The sequence below is a fragment of the Falco rusticolus genome, chromosome 6, assembly GCF_015220075.1.
Source record: "Falco rusticolus isolate bFalRus1 chromosome 6, bFalRus1.pri, whole genome shotgun sequence".
Classification (NCBI taxonomy): Eukaryota; Metazoa; Chordata; class Aves; order Falconiformes; family Falconidae; genus Falco; species Falco rusticolus.
Window position 1 is genome coordinate 51053472 of NC_051192.1, and position 27586 is coordinate 51081057.

The following is a 27586-nucleotide window of genomic DNA, read 5'->3' on the forward strand; positions in this document are numbered from 1 at the left end:
AAGGCAGCCCCATCTGCTCCCCATATAACACCCTGGAAAGGCAATGGGTGACAGCCGCAGGCAGCTCTCTTCTGAGAGGCACCCATTTGCTGCCCTGACGTGCTCTCTAGAGAGGTGTGCTGCTTGCCTGGGGCTCGTATTAGGGGTGTCACTGGGAGGCTACCAAGCCTTGTACAGCCCACTGACTCTTATCTGCTGCTGCTGTTTCACTTGGGCACCAGTGATACAGTCAGGAGCAGTCTGAGGGGCATCAAGGATTACAGAGCCTTGGGAGCAGCCATAAGGGACTCTGCAGCACAGGTAGTTCTTTCATCAGTCCTCCCAGTCAAAGGGAAGCGGTTTGAAAGGATCAGCCGAATCTGGCAAATCAATATTTGGTTGCAGGACTGGTGCCACGCCAGGGGTTTGGCTACTTAGACCATGGGCCTCACTTTGAGAAAGCTGGCCTACTGGGAGCTGATGGGGTACACCTGACAGAGAAAGGGAAGAGCATCTTCAGTCATAGGCTTGCCAGGCTGGTGAAGAGGGTGCTCCTCCCAGTTTGATGCCAGTGCCAGAAATAGATGCTCAGAGCCAGGGGAGGGATCACAGGTCAGACGGAGAGCACCTGAAGAGAAACGCAAAGGAATTTCAGCCACTCCAACCAGTAAATCAGCTTCACTGGGTGCCCAGTTTACATGTCTCTGAGCAAATGCACATAGCATGGGGAATAAACAAGAGGAGTTAGAGCAGGGGTCCTCAAACTATGGCCCGCAGGCCGGATACGGCCCCCCAGGGTCCTCAATCTGGCCCCCGGTATTTACAGAACCGCAGGGGGTTGGGGGGTGGAAACCAAGCAGCCGCAGATGGCCTCCTGCCGCTTCATCCGCATGCCGGCCCCCTGGTTAAAAAGTGTGAGGACCCCTGAGTTAGAGACATGCACACACCTGCAGCACTACAATTTTATTGCCTTCACAGAGATGTGGTTGGATGGTTCCTATGATTGGAGTATTGGAATAGAAGGATAGACTCTGTTTAGGAAAGTCAGGCAGGGGAGGCAAGGAGGTGGCGTCACCCTATGTCAATGACTAGCTGGAGTACATGGAGCTCTCCCTGGGGATGGAGGAGGAAATGTTGAGAGTTTATGGGCCAGGATTCAAGAGAGGACAGAAACAGGTAAGATTATACTGGGTGTCTGCTACAGGCTACCTAATCCGGACGATTGAGCAGATGAGGCCCTCTATAGGCAGATAGGAGCAGCCTCACGTTCACAAGCCCTGGTCCTCATAGGGGACTTCAAGCACGCCAGTATCGGTTGGAGGAACAACACATCAGGGCATAGGCAACCCAGGAGGTTTTTGGAGTACGTTGATGGTAACTCCCTTCTCTAAGTGACAGAGGAGCCAATGAGGACAGATGCCATGTGGGACCTTGTCCACAAGTCCATGGGACCTGATGAGATGCACCTGTGGGTCCTGAGGGAACTGGCAGATCAAGTGGCTAAGGCACTATCCATCATATCTGAGTCCAATGAAGCTCCCACTGACTGGAAAAGAGGAAACATAACCCCTGCCTTTAAAAATAAGGAAATAAGGAAGCCCTGTGAAACCGCAGTCTGGTCAGTCTCACCTCCGTGTCTGGCAAGATCATGGAACAGATCCTCCTGGAAACTATGCTAAGGCACAGGGACAATAAGGAGGTGATTGGTGACAGCCAACATGGCTTCACTAAGGGCAAGTAATGCATGACAAATTTGGTGGCCTTCTATAACAGGCTTACAGCATTGGTGGGTAAGGGAAGAGCAATGGATGCCATCTATCTGGATTTGTGCAAAGCTTTTGACACTGTCCCACTCAACATCCTTGTCCCTAAACTGGGGAGAGATGGATTTGATGGATGGACTACTTGGTGGATAAGGAATGCAAAGAGTTGTGGTCAATGGCTGAATGTCCAAGCGGAGCTCGGTGATGATTGGTGTTCCTCAGGGGTCTGTACTGGGTCTGGTGCTGTCCAACACCTTTTTAGGTGACACACACAGTGGCATTAAGTGCACCCTCTGCAGGTGTGCTGATGATACCAAGCTGTGTGGTGAGGTCAATACACTGGAGGGAAGAGATGCCATCCAGAGGGACCTTGACAGCCTTGAGAAGTGGGCCTGTGCAAACCTCATGAAGTTCAACAATGCCAAGTGCAAGGTCCTGCATGTGTTTCTGGGCAATCCCAAGCACAAATGCAGGCTGGACAGAGAATGGATTGAGAGCAGCTCTGAGAAGAAAGACTCGGAGTTGTTAGTTGATGACAAGCTCAACATGACCCAGCAATATGTGCTTGCAGCCCAGAGAGCCAGCTGTATCCTGGGTTGCATCAGAAGAAGCATGGCCAGCAGGTCGAGGGAGGTGATTCTCCCCCTCTATTCTGCTCTTGTGAGAACCCACCTGGAGTTCTGTATTCAGCTCTGGGACCCCCAATATAAGAAGCACATGGACCTGTTGGAGTGAGTCCAGAGAAAGACCACCAAGATGATCAGAGGGCTGGAGCACCTCTCATATGAAGAAAATCTGAGAGATTTGGGGTTGTTCTGCCTGGAGGAGACAAGGTTTCAGTGAGGCCTTATAGCAGCCTTCCAGTACTTAAAGCAGGGGTTCTCAAGCTTTTTAAACAGGGGGGTGGCGCATGGATGAAGTGGCAGGAGGTCATCTGCGGCTGCTTGGTTTCCACCCCCCAACCCCCAGCAGGTGGTGGTGGTGGTGGTGGTTCTGTAAATACCGGAGGCCGGATTGAGGACCCTGGGGGGGTCATATCCAGCCCGCGGGCCGTAGTTTGAGGACCCCTGACTTAAAGGGGGCCTATGAGAAAGACGGAGAGGGGCTTTTTACAGGGGCATGTAGTGATAGAACAAGTGGTTATGGTTTTAAGCTGAAAGAGGGTAGATTTAGATTAGATATTAGGAAGAAATTCTTTACTGTGAGTGTGGTGAGACACTGGAACAGGTTGCCCAGAGAAGCTGAGGATGTCCCCTCCCTGAAAGTGTCCAACGCCTGGCTGGATGGGACTTCGAGCAGTGTGGTCTAGTGGAAGGTGTCCCTGCCCATGGCAAGGGGGTTGGAACTAGATGATGTTTAAGATCCTTTCCAACCCAAACCATTCTGTGATTCTGTGGTAATGAAACAGTTTACAGGAGCCTATATTTCAAGTAAATCACTGTCCCAAAATCCAGTCTAAACTTTTTCACAACCTGTGTATCTGTACACACACACAAACACACACTTGTATGCACCTGAGAGCAAATTAAGCCACAGACCTACAGTATTTATCTTTCTGTACTGCAGAAGGCATACATGAACACTGTATATGATACAAGGCCTGCCTTTTCTGATTGTATTCCCTCCCTGCTTAATTTAGCTCTTTTGTAGGTTAATATTTTCAAAAATACGCATTTCCTAGCACATTCCTATACAAAAAAATCAAAACCAAACCTTTGCTAGGAACAGTTAAGTTTGAAACCGTGGTAGGAAAGACCAGAGAGCAACAAGCAAAACCCCTCATTTTCTGAAGAAAATGCAATAAAGTCTGCATAGTAAGAGAGGATTGTCCACTGTTTTCTCATACAGTGGTCTAATATCCTGCCCTGCCTAATTCTCCTTCTGTGTTCCCCCTATTGTCAATGGGGACAAAGAGGCATCAAAGCAGAAAATCCATGTCACACACTTCAAAAATCTGTGCTAGGGAAAAAGGATCAATTGATTTTTGAAGGTGCTTGGCTCTCTCTACTGGTCACAGAGGGAGCTGAGATAATTTGCTTGGACTTGGCGGTCAGCTTCTAGTATGTAAGGGAAGAGCCTATCCCTGAAAGACTGGCTAAAAGGGTCATGGTTTTAGATGACCTAAAGTTTATTCAAAAAGGCAGTAGGCTGATGTACTACGTGCGACTGCACACAGTACCATCCCTCAGCTCTGCTCACTCTCTTTGTGCCTTTGCTTGGCAAGGGAAATCCAGTAAGGTGTCTTGGTAAAGAACATGTTTCAGTACCTCAGCCATGAGGGTGGGTCGTTCAGAAGACTAGGAGGTTAAAAAGAGTCTGTTAGCATTGTTTCCTGAGGAAAGGATGCACAAAGAAGCAAATCTCAGTACAAGTTCACACCTTAAAATAAGACTTGTTGGAAGTCTTTGCCTGCATAATAGATAGACTGTGCTATCAAAGGTGAAAATTGCATTCCTGGTTCCCTTTCAACACATTTTTTGAGGGGGCAAGAGAGGGAACTGTCAAAATACATTGGTTGTGAAACTCCAATTAAGCTATTTTCTCATTATTCTATTTGCTTTACAACTCACTGGTTTGTGATACACATACCTAGCCACTGCTTGGAAAGACCAAATATTATGTGAGGTCACCTTCTCAAGGAAACAATGGCTTATATAAACCTGTTTTCTCTGATTTCTTGATGAATCCCTCAAATCCCCCTCTTCAGAGGTTTCATTTGCTATTGATCTCTGCTGCAGCAGAAAGCACATCGGAACACAGACACTCAAATAAAAGCAGAGAATTAGAGTAGGCTAAAAAACAAGAATCCCCTTTTGCAAAACAGGCTGAGATTTTGCTATTTGAACTTGTTCTGTACCCAGTAAGAGAGGAGAACTCATCACACCAGCCAATGTTTGTTTACAGCATGCACCTGAGATGCACAAAAGCCAGCCTGAAGTCTCTAGCTGGCCTTCCCACAGCAGCTTTCTGAACCTGTCTCTTGCAAGCTGGCTGGAAGCTCTGACTCCCACACCATGGATTCAACAACTCTCAATGCCATTCATTACAGCTATTCCTCTTCCTGTAAAAAATTAACTACTTTTTGGCACAGAAACAGGATCACACATGTTTGGATTTGGCCTGTGATCTCCCACATCACAGCTAAGAGATCGAATCACCTGGCTGTGTTTAGTGAAAACTCCAGGAAAGATTAAGAGAAAGGCTGACTACAGGCTGCTGGATGAAGACACTGTTCGGCATTAGAAAGATGCAGGTAGAAAACTGTCTTCCGGTTTAGGATTTTAATGCCACTTCATTATATCTCAGAACCTGACGAGGGGAGTCCTGGTAATGTTGGAGTGAGTCCGTATCTCTACCTAAGCATCCAGAACCCCACTGAAAAATGTGCTGGTTTGCTAAATCAGTGTTTTTCAACAAATATTCAAAGGATGACGAGAATATGATGCCAAAATTCTGTGAGCCACCATAGTGCAGTCTTGAGTAGCCCCCTCTAGCAAATTACATGTTTATATATGTTTCCTAGAGTAATGCAGAACTAGTTCAATAGCACATGGTAAAAAATCACGAATCCTGGGATTTACACATACGTAAGCCTCCCTTGTCCATTCCTAAGTAAATGGTTTGAAGGATCCCAGGCACTGGGGAAGGAGCTATGCAGTTTATCCAGATGTCCCAAGACAAAAAGAGAAGAGAAAAAATTTTTACCTGCTGCTGCAGTGTTTTGGAAGGAATTTCTTAAGCTGAAGGGTGTTGAAGCCAGGTGAGGGCAGGCAAGAACACCCATAGTAACTTGAAAACCTGACAAAGTGCCTTGGGGAACTTTTGTACCTTGATGAGCAGCATGCGTTTTAGAAGGCTTGGTGTTTGTTGTTTGTCTTGTTCAAGATCCTTTTGGATTCTGGTGGCTGTGGTTTTATTAAAAACTACCCCTATTGTTGTGAGGGCTCCTGAGCTGATGGCCTCGGGTTGAATGCATGTCTTTACAAGTGGCTTGAAATCACTCACTGTCACACTGACTCTTCTGTTTCATTTTCTGCTTACTGAGCACAGAGCGGAGATGGATGCTTTCACTGGGTCTGTCACCTGCAAAGCCTTGGAGGGAGTGCCCAGAAATAAACATGGTGATTTTTCTTTCTGCCCTACTGATCCCAGTGGAAGTCAACTTTTTCCTAATCCTAGAATATTCTGTGGTTAAAAGAAAGAGATCGTTTCACTTATGCTTTTACACATTAACCCCACACGCATTTCTGCCAAGCCCCAGTATGGAGATGGGCCTTTCACTTGAAGGTAGTTGGAGGCACACTGCCAGGTGACTCCAGCGTTTGCCCCCCACTGTGCTTCCAGGAAGAGTTCAGATCTGTCCCTGACAATGGCAACAGAGATCCACCCAGTGTTACCTTTAATTAGCCTTCTCTGTTCCTCAATTCATTATCTCACATTTTTCTTTACTTGATATTTTTTCCTTTGAATTTATGTGGTGCCAGTGATCAAAGCTGGCTCCCTTTTTCTTCCTCCCCATGACATTCTATCAGTGAATGACCCTGGAGGAGTACAGCTTTCAGATCACATACCCGTCAGGTGCCTCTATGAAACCAAGAAAAGCCAAGCAACTTCTCTAGTATATTTTCATCAGATGGTGTTAAGTTCAAAAATGAACCGACAATATAAATTTTTCTTTTCTCTGGGTATTTAGCATTAAAGTCTGGAGCACTATAAAGAAACAAAAAGTGAGAGAGCTCTTCATAGACCCCCAAAATGGAAAGAAATGGGAGACCAAAGATGACTTCTCTGAGAAATCCCAGGTGAATAACCTGTTGCTCTAGATAAGGCCCTATCAGAAAAGAACCACTCTTTATGCTAACATGCTCCTTACCAAGAGGTACACCAGCATCCTTGGCACTGAATTCATGACACCAGAAGTGGTGCTACCTCTACGTTGCACCCTCACAGCATAGTGAACTACAGTCTTTTTTAATTCTTTAGGCATAAAGTGCAACCAGAAGGAGCAAGTTTCCCCTATGGTGAGGACTACCTTTTCCCATACATTCAAGCCTGCAGAAATTTTAGATGTTCCCTCCATAACACTTCCTCTTCCTGAATAATTTTTGTTAATTTTTTGGTTTAGAAAAATTGTACGGATCATGAGATCAGAACTCCAGGATAAGTCAAATTCTTCCAGGCTGTCTGAGAAAAAAAACCACCTTTGCTTCTGACCTTATGAAAAAGAAGGTAGTTTACTTTCTAATTTGTTGTTCTTTTTCTTGTATATACCAACTCCTTGTGTGGCAGCCATCACTGATGGTGACGCAGGGTGTGTTTAGGGTTTTCTTTTAGGTGATGTATGATTTATTTTTTTTTAATTAAGATTACGATGAAAACCAAGAAGTACTTTCACATTAATCATCAGGTAACTTCCCAGCTACTTCCAATCTGAGTTGCAATTTAGAAGCAAAAGGCTAAAAACCTCATGTCCATTTGTGTGAACTTCCAAGTACCCTAGATATTTTAGCACTGTTTCTAAAGCTGGTCTTAGTCACAATAACTGTATAATTTATCATCTCTGACAGCTAAGGTTTTGAACTTTTTCCATAAAACAAAGGGTTCATCTTCCAGTTTACTAAGCAAAAAAGATACCACATTTAAGTAAGAAATTAAGTAAATGAATAATATCTCACAATTATTTTTTTCCTTTGATAAAGGAAAAATTATCTCAAAACTAGACTCAAAGAACATCAGGGACGAGTGAAAATGCTCATATTTTTAGATTTAAGAAAGCATCTTTGCTAAAGTCCGGAAGCCTTGAGAGAAGAGCAGAGATTGGTATGCAGATAGAGAAATGAAAAACAGAATCACACAATCATTTAGGTTGGAAAAAAATTTTAAGAGTCAAGTCCATTCATTTCACCAAGTCCAACTGTTAATCTAACACTACCAAGTCCACCACTAAGCAATGTCCCTAAGCGCAACATCTACATGTCATTTAAATACCTCCAGGGATGGTGACTCAACCACTTCACTGGGCAGCCTGTTCCAATGGTTGACAACATTTTGAGTGAATACATTTTTCCTAATATCCAATACAAACCTCCCCCATTGTAACTTGAGGCTGTTTCCTCTTGTTCTATTGCTTGTTAGATGGTAGAAGAGACCAATACCCACCTGCCTACAACCTCCTTTCAGGTAGCTGTAGAGAGCAATAGGTCTTCCCTCAGTCTCCTCCTCGCAAGACTAAAGTTCCCTCAGCCATTCCTCATAAGTCTTGTGCTTTGGACCCTTCACCAGCTTCAGTGCCCTTCTCTGGACATGCTCCAGCATCTCTACGTCCCTCCTGAAGTGAGTGGCCCAAAACTGAACACAGGATTCAAGGTGTGACCTCACCAATGCTGAGTACAAGGGGATGGTCACTGCCCTAGTTGGTTACTTCCTAGTCCTGTTGGCCACAGAATGCAGAAGCCCCAAATTATATTCACTGCAACTACAAAGTGGGAAAAAGATAGGAGAGAGTAAAAAGCTGTTAAAGAATATGACTTTTAGGGCACTTGATACATAAAGCAAGGGAATAGTCAAGACGAATTGGTGACCATTTAGAAATTAAACTCATCATAAATGTATTTTAAATAGTTTCAATGTTTTTGCTTCTATGTAGTCACCCTGTCCCATCTGCTTGTTTCAGTGACAAAAAAAGAGCTCCTGATTCAGTTCATACTGTAGTCCTACTGCAGCTGTGGAAGAGCAACTAGAGTCTAGCCTGCTTCATGCATCATTGACAAAGTTGTCAGCTGAGTCCCTGGCTGCAGGTTCTTTATTGGTGGTGATAATGCGAGAAGCAGAAGGGAACACAGCTTGACTTGCAGGGCCCAGGCAGAGTTCCCATTTAAATAACTAATCCCTTTCCTCATAAACTGAGCAAATCTGATAATGAGTCATCAATAGAAAACAAATGGGGAACCCCTGCAACTAGCCATAAGGGGGTCCCATCTGACTTCACAGAATCTGCAGAAAGGAGCAAAGAGACGAAGGGGTGCGATCCAATTCAGGTGGGATTGTGCAGCAGGTATGTCCTTTCTGTACAGCAAAATATGTCAGAAAACTGGAAAAACTATCAATTATTGGTGTGCGGTTGGTATAAGAAAAATTAACAGTGGACACAGCTGGGATGTAATCCTGCCTTGCTACTCCCCTCAAAAGGTCAGTAGTCAAGGATGGTGACTGTCTTCAGAGTGAGGAAGAGACATGGGAGCTTGACCACCTGATCTATGCATGGGGAGGTTTTAAATGGGGAAAAAAATCTGCAGCAAAGAGCATATGTTTCTAACAGTCTTGCAGAGAGAAAATGTGAACAGCAACATAGTTTATTTAGCTACAGATACACAACTACAAAAATGTTGAACTTTGAACATTTTAAGTTGAAAAAGAGCTCTGCCAGCATCCATGGCTCAGAGGCTCAAAGTCACACTGAGCAGGAAAACTTAGGAAGTAGAGATGGAGCAGAAATTCTTAGGCCATCAGTCCCTATTATAGAGCCAAGAACTAGAGACCAGGAGTTCCACCTACAGGCTAGTCTTTTGGATACAACTCTTGATAAGGCTCAGGAGGGGTCAAGGATTTTGCTGTGGCAAGAGGAGTCAAGCCCCAGGTAACAACCACATTTTCTAGTGCAAAATGGCATGTGCAGCTGTAATCAAAAAAGGTGAGATTTTGATTCAGTTTTCCTTTGCTTTTCAGCTTAAGGATGGCAGTTTCAAATTCATAGTGCCATTTTACTCCATCCAGGTTTTCTACTTGGAATAGAAAGTGTTACTCCACTGTTGAGTTGAAGTTTGTTTAACAGCTTTTCAGATTGCATCTCAATGCTGTTAGCATACCTCCATCCTCAATCCACTGCTGCAATGCTTGACGTGACAAGTGCTCTGTGGAGACCTGACAACTTCAATAGCACAGAAAAACAGTCTAAAACCTAGCTATACTTACTTTTCAGACAAATATGATCTATTCAGTTATTGTGTTTTACAGGCTAACATTTGAATGGGCAGAACTCTGTACTGCAGAGAATTTCCACCATAAAGATCTGTCCTTTACTGTACTTTGTAGTTATAATCCCTACAGGATTATTTAATTAAAGCAGGAGAGGTACAGGTTAAACTCTATTTTGTTCTACACCACTAAGATGTCATACACGTGACAGGCTGAATGATGACCTCATGCTTCTCAGCACTAGGCAGAAGTCCCTGTTAACTATCCTAGGAATATATACTGGACCCTGTCCTTAGGGGTCTGTAGTCATTACAGAGAAATTGTTGCTCACTGCATAAAGTACTATAAATCCTGTATAATGACTTAGTGTCTAAGAAACTGGATCCAGGAGTGCACACTAAAGCTGCAGTCCTGAGTGACTTTTGGTGTGTCCATAATAGCCTCTTAGTTTGGAGCAAGGTGCACTTTTGAAGTGAAACTCCAGACCACCCCACTTAGTATGTTTTGCTTCATATTACAGAGCTGTCCTGGCTCTGTATCCCCTGCAGAGGAAGCTAAATAAGGAGACGTGCTCCAGGAGCTCACCAAATGTGCTCCAGCTGCTGCTCAGCAGTCAGTTCATAAGACCAGACTCAAGCTACTGCAAAATTACCCTCCCCCCTTGCCACATGTTTGAAAATGTGTGTTGCACAGAGGTTACAGCACCAACCGTTCATCTTTCTGAACCTGTTTCTGTTTGGTCAAAATTCTTGCTAATACAGGCACAATCATTGTGCTCTCTGCTGAGCCCGCAGGCATACCTGGAAAGTAAGCTTAAGGAGGACTGCGGCGTGTCCTGAGGATAGCTGTCATCAGGGATGTGTCATACATGTCACCTCCTACTAACAAGTAGGCAACAACCCTCTTCTCACAAGGTTTTAGTTAACAGCCTGAGTGGTAATGAAACTCTTAGTCTTCATTACTGTTCTGACCAAGGATGCTGGTAAAGACCACAAACACACCTTCATTTGCAGTATAAACATGCCAAGAGCATTTACAGACAATTTGCTCCTTATGCATGTTCCAAGTTTTCTCCAGCTTTCCTCCCCCAGAGGGGAATTCCTCTCTGCTTTAGAGTCACTTCCTTACTGCAAGGCCAGGTCCACATCGGAGTGCCGTGTTTTAAACGGGATGTTTGGGGAAATTGACTGTATGATTGTAGCTTCCTGTGCCTTGGGAAAGTCACACAAATTTTAAGCAACCCTTTTTCAGCTTTTTAAAATAATGGTAATCATTCTTCCAAACCTCTGCAAAGCAGCCAAAAGCTACTATAGCAATGTTAAAGTACACTAGTATCCCAAAGGCTTTCAGTTTCCCAAAGAAAAAGTTAGCTTAACAGATTTTGAATCTTCCTAGTTCTGTCCAAAAACTGCTTCAATAAAATTACCTGGTAACAATAAATCCATCTTTTCAGTACTGAAAACTTTGTCCTGGCAGGAAGACAAAAGTACAAAATTGTGCCAAAGTGAAAACTATTTCCAGTTCTTAAATAAAAAACATTTTCAGTTTTCCTGTGAACATTATGGAGAGGTACTTTTTTCTATTTAATCCCAGCCAGTTTGCCCATTTCTCAGTCAGCACACACACAAAAGATCAATTCACATCTGTTCAGGATCTTCCTACCTACTGTGTTTAATTTTTCTGTCCAAAGCCATCATTTAAATAAATAAATAAAAATATTTCTTCCTTCCTCTGTGTTCCAAGCTACAACTGTTTTCATTAAAAACAGCAAAGGTTTTTCTCGGTAAGTTACACCTTTAAACCTAGAAATTAATTACTGGTAGGCACTCCTGCTGTCAAGCCACCTTAGCTGAAGTCCAAATAACACAAAATCTACACAGAGGCCATTATAAAGTCATGTTTTGAACTCCTCATTGGTGTATATTGTTTATCTTTTTCAGCTGTAACCAAGTCCTTTATCATTTTGAATGTTTCTCTAAGTCACCTTGAAATCTTCCCTTTTGCAGAGAAAAATCTATCAGCATTTGCTTTTCCTCTCTTCATTTCCCCTGAACAAATATTCCTCATTTATCTCAAACTGCCTCTTTCCAGTCAGTCTCACAAAAAGTCACTCAAAAAGGTATAACACAGATGTTCACCAACAAGCACTTTGTTAAAAGATTTTTACTTCCTTTTCTGATTCTGAACCTTCCCAGACCTATTTTGAAGGCTGGGGTTTTGTTGCTGTTGTAGGGGTATTTTTTTCTTTAATTGTGCCATAAATTTTTAAGTAGGTTCTTAAATGTACGAAGTGGTTAGTTCTCCCAGTAACTGGCCCTAAGCATTTGTCATTCATTTCATTTTCACTACCATAATCCGCTCAAAACCTTCCAAGTTAGTTAAAACTTAAGGCTTCTTTCACACATGGCTGTCTCTAAACAAATTATGCTTTTTGAATTGCAAGGTGTTCCCTCCCTACAGCCATGCAAATAGTTTCTAATAGTATAACTGGCATTGGTACTTCAGAAGATACTCCATAATTATGGTATTACTGGATAATTGCTGGGTGTGTACTGTGGATCTCCTTTTATAAACAGTGACCAAATGACACTGTAAGCCACTAAAAACCTGACTCACACTTGGAATTTTTCAAAAATTTCTGTTGGGCATTTTGCGAGTTTCCATTTTCTCTCTTCTCTCAGAGGGGAAATTTGTGTTCCATAAACAGAGTTGTCACAGCTCACCAGAGCCGGAGCTCTGAGCAGAAGCAGCACCCTCTTGCACCTGTATTTTTCCTGTTAGATTCTTAAAGGGAAGCACATGAACATTCCTATGTAAGCATGTGTGCACGCACACAGGCTTACACACCCCGCAGTAGCTACCGTTTCAAAAAGTAACACTTATATACTAACTGCAACAGCCTGCTACTTGTAGTGCAGAGAATTGTGTTATTTCTAACATCATTGTGGCAAGGATGGGGAGATTAAGACATCTTAATGACCAATGCCATACACGCATTGTGTACAAAACAAATGCGATATAATTATGAATGGTTATATACAAATATTAAGACCATTTTGAGCTTAGGGCATTTTATTTCAGGAGTTTGTAATTCTATTAGCAACACTTTACAGGCAAGAAACAGAGATGGGACTTAGTGGATGCTACAAAGCTTTTTTTGGCATCTCATTTAGGATCATGAAGCTAGACTTCCCTGCAGTTTCCCACAGAAGAAGCTGGACAGATCCTTAAAATGGGTAACAGCAATGCAGACAGGGGCTGTGTCAGGGCCGCTTGGTGTCTGTGCTCACTCAGAGTATCTCTCTAAACTGCCACAATGTGCCTGTGGAGAGAGTGGTGCCCGTCACCAGGAGCTGGAGGGAGAGCTGTGCCTTTGCACACTGCTCAACAATCACATATAACCAAGCCACAAGCTAAGAATAGCTCCTATCACTGCTGACTTGCTGTGCACTTTCTTGAAGATCAGCTTGGAAGGTACTATTAATCTTCACATAATTCCCTGGTTTAGAAATGGGAAGCTGCTCTGAAAAAGCTGGTCATATAATTTTTCATCATTGTGGCTCTCTTCAGAGCCACACAACTGCTTCTCAATATTTTATTTTTTTTCCTGCATTGTGGCTTCTGTAGTGTGGGCACCCCATTTAACCATGTTAAAAGATTGTGATATTCTTTAAAATAAAATTAAAAAAAATAAAACCAAGCTCTCTATTGCTTCTTTTCTCAGTTACTGACTTTTAAGTAGATTATCTCATCATCTAAGCCACATGCTTGCATAATTGTCCATTAATATGTTCAAAATGGCTTGTGATTTTGTTGGTTGCAATTAAAACAAATGGCAGAAGGAAGTAATCCTTTAAATAACTACAGAAATCTGCTCCCCTCTTTAGAGCGCTCATAGTTATTATCATGAACAATGTCCAAGTCATTAACACCCCACTAAGATCAAAACTCTCACCTTACAAGCTTCCTTTATCTCTAAAGACCTTTCAGACATACATATCCTAACTGCTCTGGGAAGATATAGAGGTGTCTTAGCATAACTTGACTATATTCATTGTCCTGATTTTCCACCAAGCTGTCTACACTGGGGACAGAGCTAAATTATACACTTCCTTTCACCTTGCAAATCTCATGATATCTTAGTAGAGAAAAGGAGGCTTTAGTTTATACCACATTTCTTACTCAAGGAATCTTAAAGATTCTCTGCAACAAGAAGTTGAATAGTGATGACTCAGAATCCATGGCAGCAGATGAGTGACTGAGAAAGTCAGTCTCCAGCTGATTTGTGAGATCTCTGGACTCTGGATCTAGGCTTCTTACTAGAAGAGATATTTGCTGCAATGGTACTTTTCCAATATTCTTCCTTTCACAGGGTTTTTAACATCCAGTAAATTGCTTACAAGAGATACTTGGAAATGAAGTCAATTTAATTACACATTGAGAAGATGCACTCTTTAGCAGAGCAGTACTATGACTCCCTCATTCCCTGTGATTTTTTGTTACTAACACCACTGAATCTAAATCCTTGCATAAAAAATGAAGCCACAACACTTCTGGTCTGGAAGGAAGAGGAAAGCAGTAACTACTTAATTATTTAGACCACTATTCCCATTCTTCTTCTCGTACGTGCTCAGTTCATCAAACCCTTTGTCAGACCTGTATAAATCAGCAGATTAAATTATGACATGGCACAGCATTTAATCATGTCTGGTAATCAAGTCATAACAACCATATCTTTGAAAACCAATCTTGACCAGCAATTAGATCATGATTGCAGCTACCATGATTTGGTATAACAAAAATAGTTTTGCTTCTCCCTATTGATTTTTTTTTGGTTTACATTCTAATAATTTCCTACAATACTAACCATTGAATACATTACCAATACCTCTAAGTTACCTCCAGAGTTCTCTTTTTTCCCCTTTTAGATATTTATACACTGAATTAAAATCACAGTAGGACACCTATGTCTTTGCTTCTGCTTGCTGAGATTTAAGTTGCTTCTCTCATCTGTTGATAGATGCATGTAGCATAATGCAAGCAGGATATTAAAAAGCTAATTCTTTTCCTTTCCCTTCTTTGAATATCTTGCCCTTTTTTTAAGAATCAACTAACTCAAGTAGCTCTTTTGTATTCCTTTATTAGCTTGCAGCCTGCTTTGTTAAGCATGACATGGCAACACAATTTAAAAATGAATAAGATCTTAAAGGTCTTTTCCAACCAAAATGATTCTATGATTCTAAGAGTGGACATAATGAACAAGTTTTTTAGAAAAGACCAATCCACCATCTAATATGATTTCCTCTTTCTGGTTATGGGGTTTTTTTAAGCAGGCATACGGCAAAATGACTTAAGAGATTTCTGGAAAAACAACAGTTAAAATAGCAAGAACTCAGCTTGTGCCTATAAAAATGACTAGAAAGGTTAGGATGATTTGTATAGCCTGAAGTGTTTCAAATGGCTGTGTGTTATAGGGAGAATTCAGTCTCATTTGGGCACTACAAGGATTTTCACTAAAGAGTCTGCTAAATCTCTTACCGTCCTCCTCTTCCAGCAGAGGAATGTGAGATACAAAACCAGTAGTGGTCCACCACTACAATCATGACAAGGGTCACTAGTGTTGCACTTGTGCATTGTGAGAATAAAACACCATCAGTTCAAAATGGCAGCATGTACAGTGCTAGGCTCGCATCTGGGACTACCCAAAATGACAGGCAATGCTAGATCAGTCTCCATAGGCTTTATTCCCAGGGGGTTCCATTCACACCAACAATTCTTCTCTGGTGTAAAAGTGCAATGGCTCCACTAGATTTGATTTGAGATACACAGATCTTCATCAGCACAGGATCTGGCACCATGAAGTTAAACATAGGAATAAATGGAGGAACTGAAGAACAGATAACAGTGCTGATGTTCAGGGTCATCTAGTCTGACATTCCTGCTCAAAGCAGGTCCACTAAAGCAGTTTGCCCAAGACAATGTCCAGCTGGGTTTTGAATATCTTCAAGGATGAAGACAACTGCTCTGGGCAACCTGTTTCAGAAGGACACTTCAGTATGATGTCACACTGTATGTTTGCAGACATGACCAAATAAATAAATAAAGCACCAGAATATTTCCAAGCATGTACATGCATTCCTTTCTCTCAGAAACTGTCATTACCCAGATTATAAAACCCTCCAGTTTAATAGTTAGAGTTTATATGGGAATGCCATCAGCAGATTTGTTCCTGGTCTACAGATCGTTTGCAAAGAGTTTGTTCCACTGATTCCCATTCACAGTTCGTGCTCTGATGCTTTGTTACACAACTCAACTTTGTTTCTGGATGATTTAAGTAATTCTTCATCCCAGCACAAAATCTAAATAGGAAATTTTACACTACATGAAGTATTCTCTCAGTAATTGGTTGTGCATTTCAGCCTGACATTTGCCTTACACAGTAATAGAAGACCTCAGCCAATCAAGTGATTGTGAAAGGCAGACACAAATGGCTTGCAAAAAACCCCATGAAATCTGAATTCACACTCCAATGTGAACAAATGTTCACAGAAAAATGGATCCTACCATTCACTGAGCACCCACTAATCAATGTTTGGGAAGCATATTTGCTTATGGTCTTCTCTGGTCAGTGTGTGATTTTGAAAAACACCTTGCTCTTCTTCCAGTTCTGTTTCTCATAAATGATGGCAGAAGGCATTATTACCAACAGCTGTAGGTTTGCCCTGAGTTGCTCCTCCCCCCTCCCCCATGCAGAGACCTTAGCTCTGCAGCTGCCTGACTTCCCAACCCAAAAGGTTTGGGACACTTTTGGGGAATTTTACTGAACAAATTCCCCATTGTTTTGAGGAACTAATGCATGTCCTGAGAGTGCTCCTGTCTGTTCTGGATACATAATACCACTGTGCCTTTTAGTCATTTAGGCTGTAAATTCATTTCAAAGCATGAGGTGATGAAGACCATGTTGGCACATGGAGCATGTGTGTCTGGCAGCTGACCTGAACCTCTAGCTCAGGGGTCCTCAAACGACGGCCTGCGGGCTGGATACGGCCCCCCAGGGTCCTCAATCCGGCCCCCGGTATTTACAGAACCGCCGGGGGTTGGGGGGGGGGGAAACCAAGCAGCCGCAGATGGCCTCCTGCCACTTCATCCATGCGCTGGCCCCCTAGTTAAAAACTTTGAGGACTCCTGCTCTAGCTCATGGCTGCCCACAGCTGTGTTAGGAAGGACACAGCATGCTGGGCTCTGGACAGTGCTGCCTTATGGTACTTTGGGCAAAGTGTCTCCTGGTCCAGTTGCCCATTTCTGTAAGCATCACTTTTTTGGAATTTAATTCTGATTTGCCCTTTTAATGAGCCAATTGCTTTCTATTTTGCTGTTTATCTTCCTAGCATTAGTAGTCTTCATGCATTTTGATGAATTGTCATGTTCTAATCAAATAAACTTTTTTTTGTCTAAATAAATTGAACTTAGAATTGTCCCTAACTCCTTTATTAGTCTGTTTACTATATTTTAGCCCAGTAGGACTTTTTTAATTCCTCACATTTGGTATCTGCTATGTTGTCCTTGGGTCTCCAGACACAAAATGAGCTTGAGGTACCTATCCTGCAATGTTGGGTCCCTTCTGCAGGGTACTAAGAGCCCATGGTACGTAAAGAGCATCTCTGCTCCCTGTAGGACTGAAACAGGACTCCATGGGTTCTAAGGTCGTGAGCTCTCATACTCTGTTTTCATCCTTTCCTTACCTTATGATTACGAACTGCACAACCCTTCTGATATTCTACCACCCATTTAATAGGGTTTGCTACACTCATTTTCATTTTGTTGTTATCTCCTCCATAGTTACAAAAAAAAATATTTCCCCCATTCAGTTTGCAGCTTACTCACTTCTGAAGCAAAAAAAAACCCAAACAAAACCAACAGCCATCAGTGATTAGAAATAAGAATTCTTAATGGCACAGAAGATAGATAGATAGATAGATAAATAAATAAATAGATGTGTAGACCTTCATTCCTATGTAAAATTGACCCAAATTACTAACTGATTAATTGATGAATGCTTTTATTGTAACTGACGTTATTAGAAGCTTGTGGATGTTGAGATATATGCAAACTTAAGCCTAACTTTGGATCTCTATTTTTGACAAACTCATCCAAACTCTCCAGTAAGAGAGAAAAAAAAAGAGAACTGAAAAATGTACTATGAACAATGATAACATTCCATATCTGCAATAAAACCAATAGCAGCTACTTCACAACAGGCAGGAAGATTGCTCTGTATTTAAGCACATATGAAGAAAAAAGAGACAAAAGGACACTTCTTTCATTATTGTGTTACTTGGAGTACAAGTTTCAGAGGGCATTTTTAGAAGACTTTTACAATATTACATGGCATTACTGGCAGTGTTGACTGAGAGCATTTGCAGTTAACACAGCAAAATGGGAACTGACACATTTTTTTTCTGGTTTCTTCCCATAAACAATAATAATCCTATAGATCAACAACACTTCCAGAGAAACAGTGAATAAACCAGACAGTTTTGATATTGGCTTCAAATTCACAGATGATGCTCAAGTGCTGTCTTGAGCTATCTAAATATTTTGACAGCAAGACTGGACTGGAAATATCATTAGGTCAGCGTGGCTTTCATAATTTCATATTTCCCTTTTTCTGGTCATTTTGCAAATAAGTTATTTTCCTTCACAGCTTATTGAAATCAGTAAGTTTTACAACTTCCCCGAACTTAGAAACAGCCCTAGAGTGAACTTTCCTTTTGATATTTTTCCAATTGCAGTCCTGTTCCCAACAGAAACTAGAAAATACAGATGTGCCCTTACAGAAGTGCCCAAAGGAATAACTAGCATTTTGGAGTTTCAGGAATGCTGGACTCTGGAAGATGATTGCATCTGGGCCAGGCAGCACATCCCTCACTGAGAGCACACAGGTAAAGCAATGAAAAGAGGAGATCCCATTTCACATTTCTGCTAGTACCTGTAAAATCTACCTCACCAAGTTCAGCTGTTGAAGCACATGGATGGTCTAATTGTAATTTACAACTCCGTCCTGGGGGGACTGAACAATGCAGTGACTCAGTCCGTGCACAGATGGGACTACTGTCTTGCATCAACTGCTGCAAAAATACACTTAACTTTCTGTAATAACATCTTACCTTTTTCTGAGCCCCCACAAAAGAGTGAAGAAATTGCATCTCAGACACTGATCTTGTTACACGAACAAGTCCTTAGTCTCCCATATCACAAATGAAGTCTCATGAACTCCATAGCCAACTGGAGTGAAATTCTCTGGCCAGGTAAACCTGTTATTCTTCATTGCATTGTGAGGCACTTTGCTTCACATCCCTGCTGCTACTGCAGGTATGGGCAGACACTCTGACAACAGTTAACTCCTGATCTCACACAGGTTTGCCTCGCAAATGGAAAAGACCAATTAGCTTTTCTTCTCTCATTTTTTCAGTGAAACGTTACTTCATCTGATTAATCCATCATTAGCGAGCATATGAAAGCTGCTGTGCAAGGAAGAAGGGAAGGCAAGAAGCAATTAATATGTGGAAAAGTTAAAGGAGAAGGAGTTTCTATAAACTTGTTTCAGAATACAAAGGAAAAAAGACTGAAGAATGGTAAATGCAAAGCACATAAAAAACAATGTTGAGGTAGGCAAAGTATAACTCACTTCTGGAATTCACTGCTGCAGTAAGTCCACATGTGACTTAAAGATGAGTATTTTGAATCTGAGAGCTTCTATGGAGTGAATTACATTATCTTCTGTGAAAGTTCACACTGGGGAAAAAAAAAAAAGAAACAGTAATCTATCAGGAATCATGAGTATGAGCTTAAAGGCTTTCTACAAAGTTGATTTTTCAGGCCCATTGTGTAGATCTATTTCAGTTCCTGGATCATTTAGCAGATAAAGGAGTGCTGACCTTCTTTCTCGTCAGTTTAGCTGCTAGAAGTGTGTGCTTAATTCATATGCTAAAAATCCTAAGGACATTTTTATTGAGTATAATAACACAGCAATGCAGCCACAGTAACTGTTTTTTATACTGCAGGAGAATGTCTGCCTTAATTAATTTTCTCAAAACATTACCAGATATCAAACTTTATTAAACTAATCACCCATTTATGTTATCACTCAAATCCACTTTAAGTTATACAAATGCAATTTTAAAGTCTCTAATCTATAATGCTCTATTTTAATTAATCTATTTACTTATTTAGACAGAGACATAGAAGAGGCTTATAGTTTAAAATTTCAGAGATAGTTTCTACTGGGAAAAAAATTCTAGCATTTTTGGGGGTTTGCTTTTTTTTCTTTGCCAATCCCCTTCATATACTACTACCTTTAAAGCAGCAGCTGACCTTCCTCTCCTTTCACAGTCAGAATGGTTTTTATACCATTGTGATCTCATCCAGGTTGCCTTGTGAGGGAATACACGGTAAAATCAGGTTACGCACCCCTTCTATGGTACCAGAAGAGAGACAAAAACCTGAACTGGCATCGTGACCTGTCTCTAAAATAGCTGTTCCTTCAGGTCTAGAGGGAGAAAAACAAGCCAGAAAAGCTTCCATTGCTGCTGTCAACGCTGTTTGCTTTTGTAAATTAACCTAGGGTAGCTTTTAGGGGGGTGACAGTATTTAAATCTCTTGTGGACTGCTATCTTTATTTGAATGAAAATATAAACCAGCTTTTTAGAAAACAAGTATGCTTAGTAAAATTTGCCACACTTTGCTAAAAATGCACATGCTGTGTGTTAAAGAGAATCAAACAAAATGCAAGGCAAAAGCCTTCTTGGTAAGAGACTGGAATGATACATAAAATAAAGCAATGGAGATGATAAGCCCACTTTCATTCTTGCATTAACCCCAACACACACATTCTTTAAATTCTTCATCAAGAGACTAGAAAGCTTCCAGAGAAACAGTTCTCAATCTAATGAACCTTGTTTTGTAGTATTTTACTATATTTTGGGTCATGTCTCTTACTTCCATGGCTCAACATTTATGGCAGAAAAATAATCCAAAATTTTAACCAAGTCCAGACATCTAAAACTTTGATGTTCACAGAAGCTTCCTGATTATTTTATGTCCCTGCTCCCCATTTATAAGAAGTAAGAAGCTGCAGATTTTCTATTCTAACTCCTATCGTGCAAGCCACCAACGATGACAGATGTTTTTTAAGCTGCAGTTAGTCAGATAGCATAGATTGAAACTCTTCCTTTTTATTATTGCTTTTGATGCACACAAATCCTTTAAGAGGAATTCTAGCAATTGTTCTATTATTGCATGTCCCCTCTCCCCTGCAGATGAATTATTCATAGTTTGTTGTCATAGCAATCCTTTCTCTCTATGAAATGTTTAATAACTAGTCTTTACTCCCAACTAGACAATGAATCAAGGTGTAACAAAAGCTTTATTAACTAGTGTGTTTTGTGGCAGATGCACTGTTTGTCTTCCACCTACACTTGCGTTGAGGCTATTGTCAGTCCAGTCCAGTAACAATGATGACAGCAAAGATGCCTGTAAGAAATGCTCTTTACATAAGCTAGTTTCTTAGATAGTGTCCATCTCCTTTGCAGAGTGATGAGCCTCTACTTTTCTGTTTGACTGACTCTTTTCAAAGCAGTGGTAGGCAACCACTGCTCTCTGCAGAGGACTCTCTGTTGTGACAGATGTGGACGTGGCAGTTAGTGGGACATTAAGAATCACAGAAAGTGCCAGGTCTTAACAGGGAGAAGGGTGACAGGCCATTTTTCACTGTTTTAAGCCTATGGCTACATTACGTACCTGCATTGTTTTACTCTTCAAATGTGTTCCACAATGCAGGCCAAGTAGGTGTTGATCTATTTGCTCCAACCAGTATGGCGACCGGCATGACAAATATTTTACATCTGAGTAGCGTGTTAGAGATCATCATAACCTTACCACTACCATACACCAGAAGAGGAAAAACCTGAGTGCAAGAAAGTGTTCAGTGAATATGCAGATTCGAATTTACAACAGTGCCTTTGGGGAATTTTAGTCAGAAAGGATAAACATCTCATTTGACTTTCACTTTCCCTAGCAGAAAGATGTCTGCTTCTTCAACAATGGTGTCACCTTATACAACTGAAGACCTAAAGTTGCAATAAAGATGACATTTTCCCTTCCTTTGATGAATGCTGGTTGATGACCAGCGGCAGAGCGCTGCTCTCCTGGAAGCTCAGCTTCAGTGTCTCCTAGCTTCCAAGCTCAGTCTTTCTCTGTCCCAACACACTTCATTCCCTGCACATTTTCTGTTGAGGTTGGCAATAAGATACTTCGAAACTGATTTTGAGTTCTCTGTGTGCATTCTACAGTCATTCCATTCAGTCTGTTATCCCCCTGATTTCATAGTTAATGAGAGCCCTGGTCTTCTGCATGCCATTCCTAATCCTGAGAAGCTGGTACTGTCCGCAAGAAGACAGGGACAGACCTGGTGTTTCAGTTCAGTTCAATTCAGTGCAGGGAGCTTCATAATCCCTACCCATACTCACTTTGCAGTTTCACATATATCCTGTATGGCTTTCCCCTTAGCAGAAACAGTGGACACCATTGGTCTTAAATGGCTGACATACTCTACTGCTGCCAGAGCTGTGGGTAAGTGGTGGACAAACGATCTATAGGTTGAGTCATATGGATGTATTCTTCTGTAGTGTTCTGAATGAGCAGTGAAGGGCCCAGCTCACAGTGTCAATTTCAGCCAATATCTACCCAATAGTCCATAGAAGCCTTGCTCTAAAAATTCGCTGTTTGGACTGAAAGAGGTAAATCAGCTAATGCAACAGTCTATGAACAATCCTTCTGGATGAGAGACCTGATGGAAGTGTAAATCCCTAGAGCTTCAGATGCTGGTTCTAATTCAGGAATAACAGTCCATTTTCTTGAAAGACAACTCATGGGAATAGCAAAGGCTTCTTTCTTAGGATGCCGGCTGCCTTGAAGCCTGAGTAAGGCATTTGGGATGAAGACCTCATTTTTGCCCAGCCTGCTGCGATGATAAAAAATAATGTACATAATAACCAACAAAGATTTTCTGCCAAGGAGGAATGTGGAACCAGTTGTTACCCAGCAGTCTGCTATGCTGGTACAGCTCCCATGAGACAAAAGATGTAATTCAGGGAAGTAGTGCCAGGAGCCAACAAATTACCTCGTTTTTCTTCACTTCTACTCGCTGGGCAGAAAAGAAGTGATTTTGCCAATACAGATACCAGAAGAAGCTGTGGATACCACCACTTTTTATCCCAAGAGATGGACATGGGGTGACAGAACCTTTTCAAATTCATTCTACCTTTGAGATTTTCTTTTGGCTGGTGTTATCTTATTTTACTACTTTGTTCTGGATTTTGCTCATTCTGCCTATAGTTTTGGCAGTGTCTACACCCAGATTATTCTCTTCAGTCAGGGAAGGTCTGACAAGCTTCTCCAGAGCAAAGTCTGCTCCTGTAAAACTTCTCATTTGCTTTTCAATCCACATGGCGAGTGGTATATTCAGCATCATTTATTCAACCTCGGTTTTGTACCTGTATTTGATATAACAAGTATTTAATCTATTCAGTGCTCTATTGAAAAGGTCCACAGAGTGATTTCCAGCCTTAAAAGATGCAAATATTAAACATAAAGATGAGTTTTCATTACTAGGTTTGAGAATATTTAGTGACAATAGTGCTCATTTGGGGGGTGGGGCTATGCAAAAAAATTTTAATATTTTCTCATAAATCATAATTTGCTGTTGTGCATCTATTTTACTTCTTTGTAATAAATGATCTCTGGGTTAGACTAAATTTGACTTTTTCAGCACATTAAAATCAAAACAAGTGATGTAAAAGAAGAATAATACTCAAAAATAGTTCCTCTGGCTCAGACAAAATAATGAAAAAGGTGCAGGAATTTACAGACATTTCAGTATTGTGAAGTAATCATTTTCCATGCAAGATAGAATGAATAATACAGTATGCAATATGTGACTGTGCATCAATTTGAATAAAACTCTTGTTGTTTTTTAAATCACATGAAAATACAGGCCTTGTTCCGCAAAGTGTACTAGCTTGTGAGTCCCCTAGATGAATTTAGCTAGTCTCACTGAATCATCTGTCATGATAAGAACACATGGTTAAGTTTTGTTGGCCTAGACTTACCTGAAGAGCAAATGTCCTCCTTCCAGCCAAAAAACAAAGTTGTGGTTTGATTCTTGGTCTTCTTGCAGGTTTCTCTTGCTTCTTTTTTTTCTGTTAGACTTGCTCCCCCCCTCCACCCTTGAACACCTATTGAATAAAGTACCAGAATGGTTTTACTCTTTCTCCTGTGCCCTAGCCCTGCAACATTGCAACACTTTGGTACTCTGAGTGGTTATGAAATTTTTGTGATCCAGTGAATTAAAAGGATGATTTTTTTTTCTTGGAAGTCAGGTTTCCTGTTGCTTCCATAGACCCCACAGTATCTTGTAGGATCACTATTGTGAGAAAGGACTACAAGTAATCTCCTTTGCAGTGCACCAGATGCAATCCGTCAATACCTTGGCCTCCCAGACAGCTCCAAAGCTGTGGGATTGAGCTAAGAGCTGAAGTCTGGAAACAAGATAGTCAATAGTCTCATATCATTCTTATGCTGCCTGTATGGATGTGAACACATGTCTACAGTAGGTAACAGCCCTTTTGTGGTCTGAAATGCTCTTATCTCTCAACACACACTTCAAAATTATCTTTTATCTCTTTTATGTTTCCAGGAAGCAACAAAGAAGCTCCCCAAAACAATTCTGAACTTCAAAGCCTTCTAAATGAGGAACAGAAACAAGGTACATTTCCGTGGGAAATGTGTGATCTCTGAGTCAGGCATACGCAGCTTTATTCTGTCTGTCCATTTATCCTGTCCCTGATCAATATCAAGCCTGACTGCAAAAGCCAAAGGAGCCCCAGGGCTGTGACCTGGGCATCTTCCTTTGCTGAACTGTGTCTCCAGGGTGCAGGTTCTCACGTGTGACAGAGCCCTCTCCCTTTCTCCCTCTGGGTACATGGAGGTGCCTAAAGCAGCACCCAAAGCTGCAATTTTCAAGGTCCAGTTGTTCTTAACACCACAGCAATGACACTCCTGGGCTTAAAGTCAGGAAACAATGTCATCATTTCAAGCTGCATTCACTTTCTCTCTCCATTACTGCCTCAGACACAAAGTTTTCAGAAAGCTGCTAAACGTTTCCTAAGGGACAGGTTAGTTCAGAACCTTAAAAATTCCTGCAAAGAATGGACTATTTGTAAAAGTAATATGAAGAAAAGCACTACAGACTGCATCAAGTGCCTCTGTTCTTCAGATAGACATGGTTTCCCAGCTTGGATGAGATGCCCCCATCTGTAGCAGCCACCTATGTATGTGTATTGGTTTTGGCTGGGATAGAGTTCATTTTCTTAACAGTAGCTGGTATAGGGCTACCTTTTGGATTTGTGCTGGAAACAGTGTGGATAACAGGGACATTTTCATTACTGCTGAGCAGGGCTCACACAGAGCCAAGGACTTTTCTGCTTCCCACCCCACCCCACCAGCGAGCAGGCTGGGTGGGCACAAGAAACTGGAAGGGGACACAGCCAGGACAGCTGATCCCAACTGGCCCAAGGGATAGTCTATGCCATACAATGACATGCTCAGCAATAAAAGGCTAAGGGAAGAAGGAGGGAAGAGGGACATTTGGAGTTATGGCCTTTGTCTTCCCACGTAACTGTTACATGTGATGGAGCCCTGCTTTCCTGGACACAGCTGAACCCCTGCCTGCCAATGGGAAGCAGTGAACGAATTCCTTTTTGTGCTTTGCTGGTATGCATGGCTTTTGCTTTAGCTATTAAACTAACTTTATCTCAATGCATGAGTTGTCTCATTTTTAGTCTTCCAATTCTCTCCCCCATCCCACTATGGAGGGAGGGAGGGAGCAGCTGGGGGGTGCTTAGTTGCTGGCTGGGGTTAAACCATGACACTATGGAACGTCCTGCTGAAAAAGACCCTGTTGGTTTCAGAAACTAGTGTGTCTGGTTCAAAATGGAAATTCTGTATGCTGTTTTTTCAGGACTGTTTTCTCAAAATTTACTCATTACTTGATAAAGGAAACGATATCACTGCTTTTAGGAGGGAGGAAGAGAGAATAGGAACACCTTGATTTTGTTGCCATTTCACACCTATATGCCATGTCTTAAAACTATCATCTCTGGAAGAGCCAGAACGCAGCCTGAAAAAGCTGTGTGGCTAATTATGAGCATTAGTGACTAACCCATGAAGCAACGCTTTGCCATGGGCAATCAAAGACTCAGCCATAGGAAAGACAGCATGTCACCTGTGCTTATATTGCTACAGGGCTGTGGGTGTGCAGCCCTCAGCTCCCCTGTAATTTTGGAGGACTCACAAGCATGTTTGAGCCCCAGAAGGGATTGCTGGCAGCACCAAAGGACAGCAGGAATGCTGAACTGCTGCCAACCAAACTGCTTTTGCCTGGGGGCAGGTGAGCTCTCCAGCCTTGGTCACCACTTGGATCCATTCACATACCTGTTGCTCCCACAGAGTTTGAATGTAGACTTTCTTCCTATTTCCAGTAAAGGAAAAGGCTGCAGGCAGAAATATAAACATAAGCTTTAGTTCTCAAGTCCCTCCTTAACTGACTGTTCTTATGGCTTCTGCCTGCAGGATCTCTGCTGTCCCTTCTCTCTTTCTCTTGCCTCAAAGAAAAGCTCGGTATTTTATACTTCTGATTTAATGAGCCAGACAGCCTGACCTGACTGCCAGGACAGATCAGCGGGCTGGTTCTGCACCTCCATGCCATACCAACACTCTCTCAAGTGGATTTAGCATCATTTAATATTTTTTCCTGTATTATTCCAGTGGTGATTCTGTCATACCTTAGAAGCATGAGTTGATCATTAACATTATTTCACTTAAGGTGGGTCTCATAGTCCAACTTCAGCCTAGGTACAAGATGGATTTTGTTCCTTGTATTAATCTATATAAACAGCTACTGGTTGGTCGGTAATTTTCTGTCCTTGTGCATAACTCTCTAAAGGGGATTCCAGAGTGGAAGCCTATGTTCAAATCAGATTCTTTTTTTGTATATATTTTTATATACTTTTATTAACAAACATATATGAAATTAAAACTTAAATACTGGCAACTCACATCCATGCCTGCATTTATTACAATTCATGAAATTATTCATATCAAATAAACATTAATATCCCCATAGTACATGTGAACTGCTGAAGGCAAATCCCTGAACCAGGTAATTCAGGAGTTACAGAATTCTAGACCTAAACCTACGAATGTACTGAACTAGTTAAAATGCTACAGCCTTTTCTGCAACTGCAGGGATGATATTTTCTGCATTTCTGTTTGTTTAGTTACTTAAATTCAGTGGCTAATTTATTCATAGCTGAGAAAATTTTGGCTGCTGAAAAACTGGATAGCTTATTATCCCCTTCCAATCCATAAATATAAATGAGGTGTAACAGGATGAGATCTGGTAGTTCTAAAATCATGACAGACATGATGATCAGAAACTATTAGTGCAATTTGTTAACCACGGACAATACTTCCTTTGTTTAATGAATCAATTAGTTTTAATACCCATTTCAATAAATGAATGTTTTCCCTAAGTAAACAGCTATTTAAGGTGGTTTAATTTAACTAAAACAAACAACTTTATAATGTTGGGTTTGTGCATTTAATTGAGTTGCAAATTCCAGCCAACTGTATATTGACAAGACACACAAATAAGAGCATAATCATAATGGAGTAAACAGTAAATGTATCTTTCACCATTTTTCTAAATTACTTTATAATCATAATCTGACTAAAGGTATATCAGGCTATAC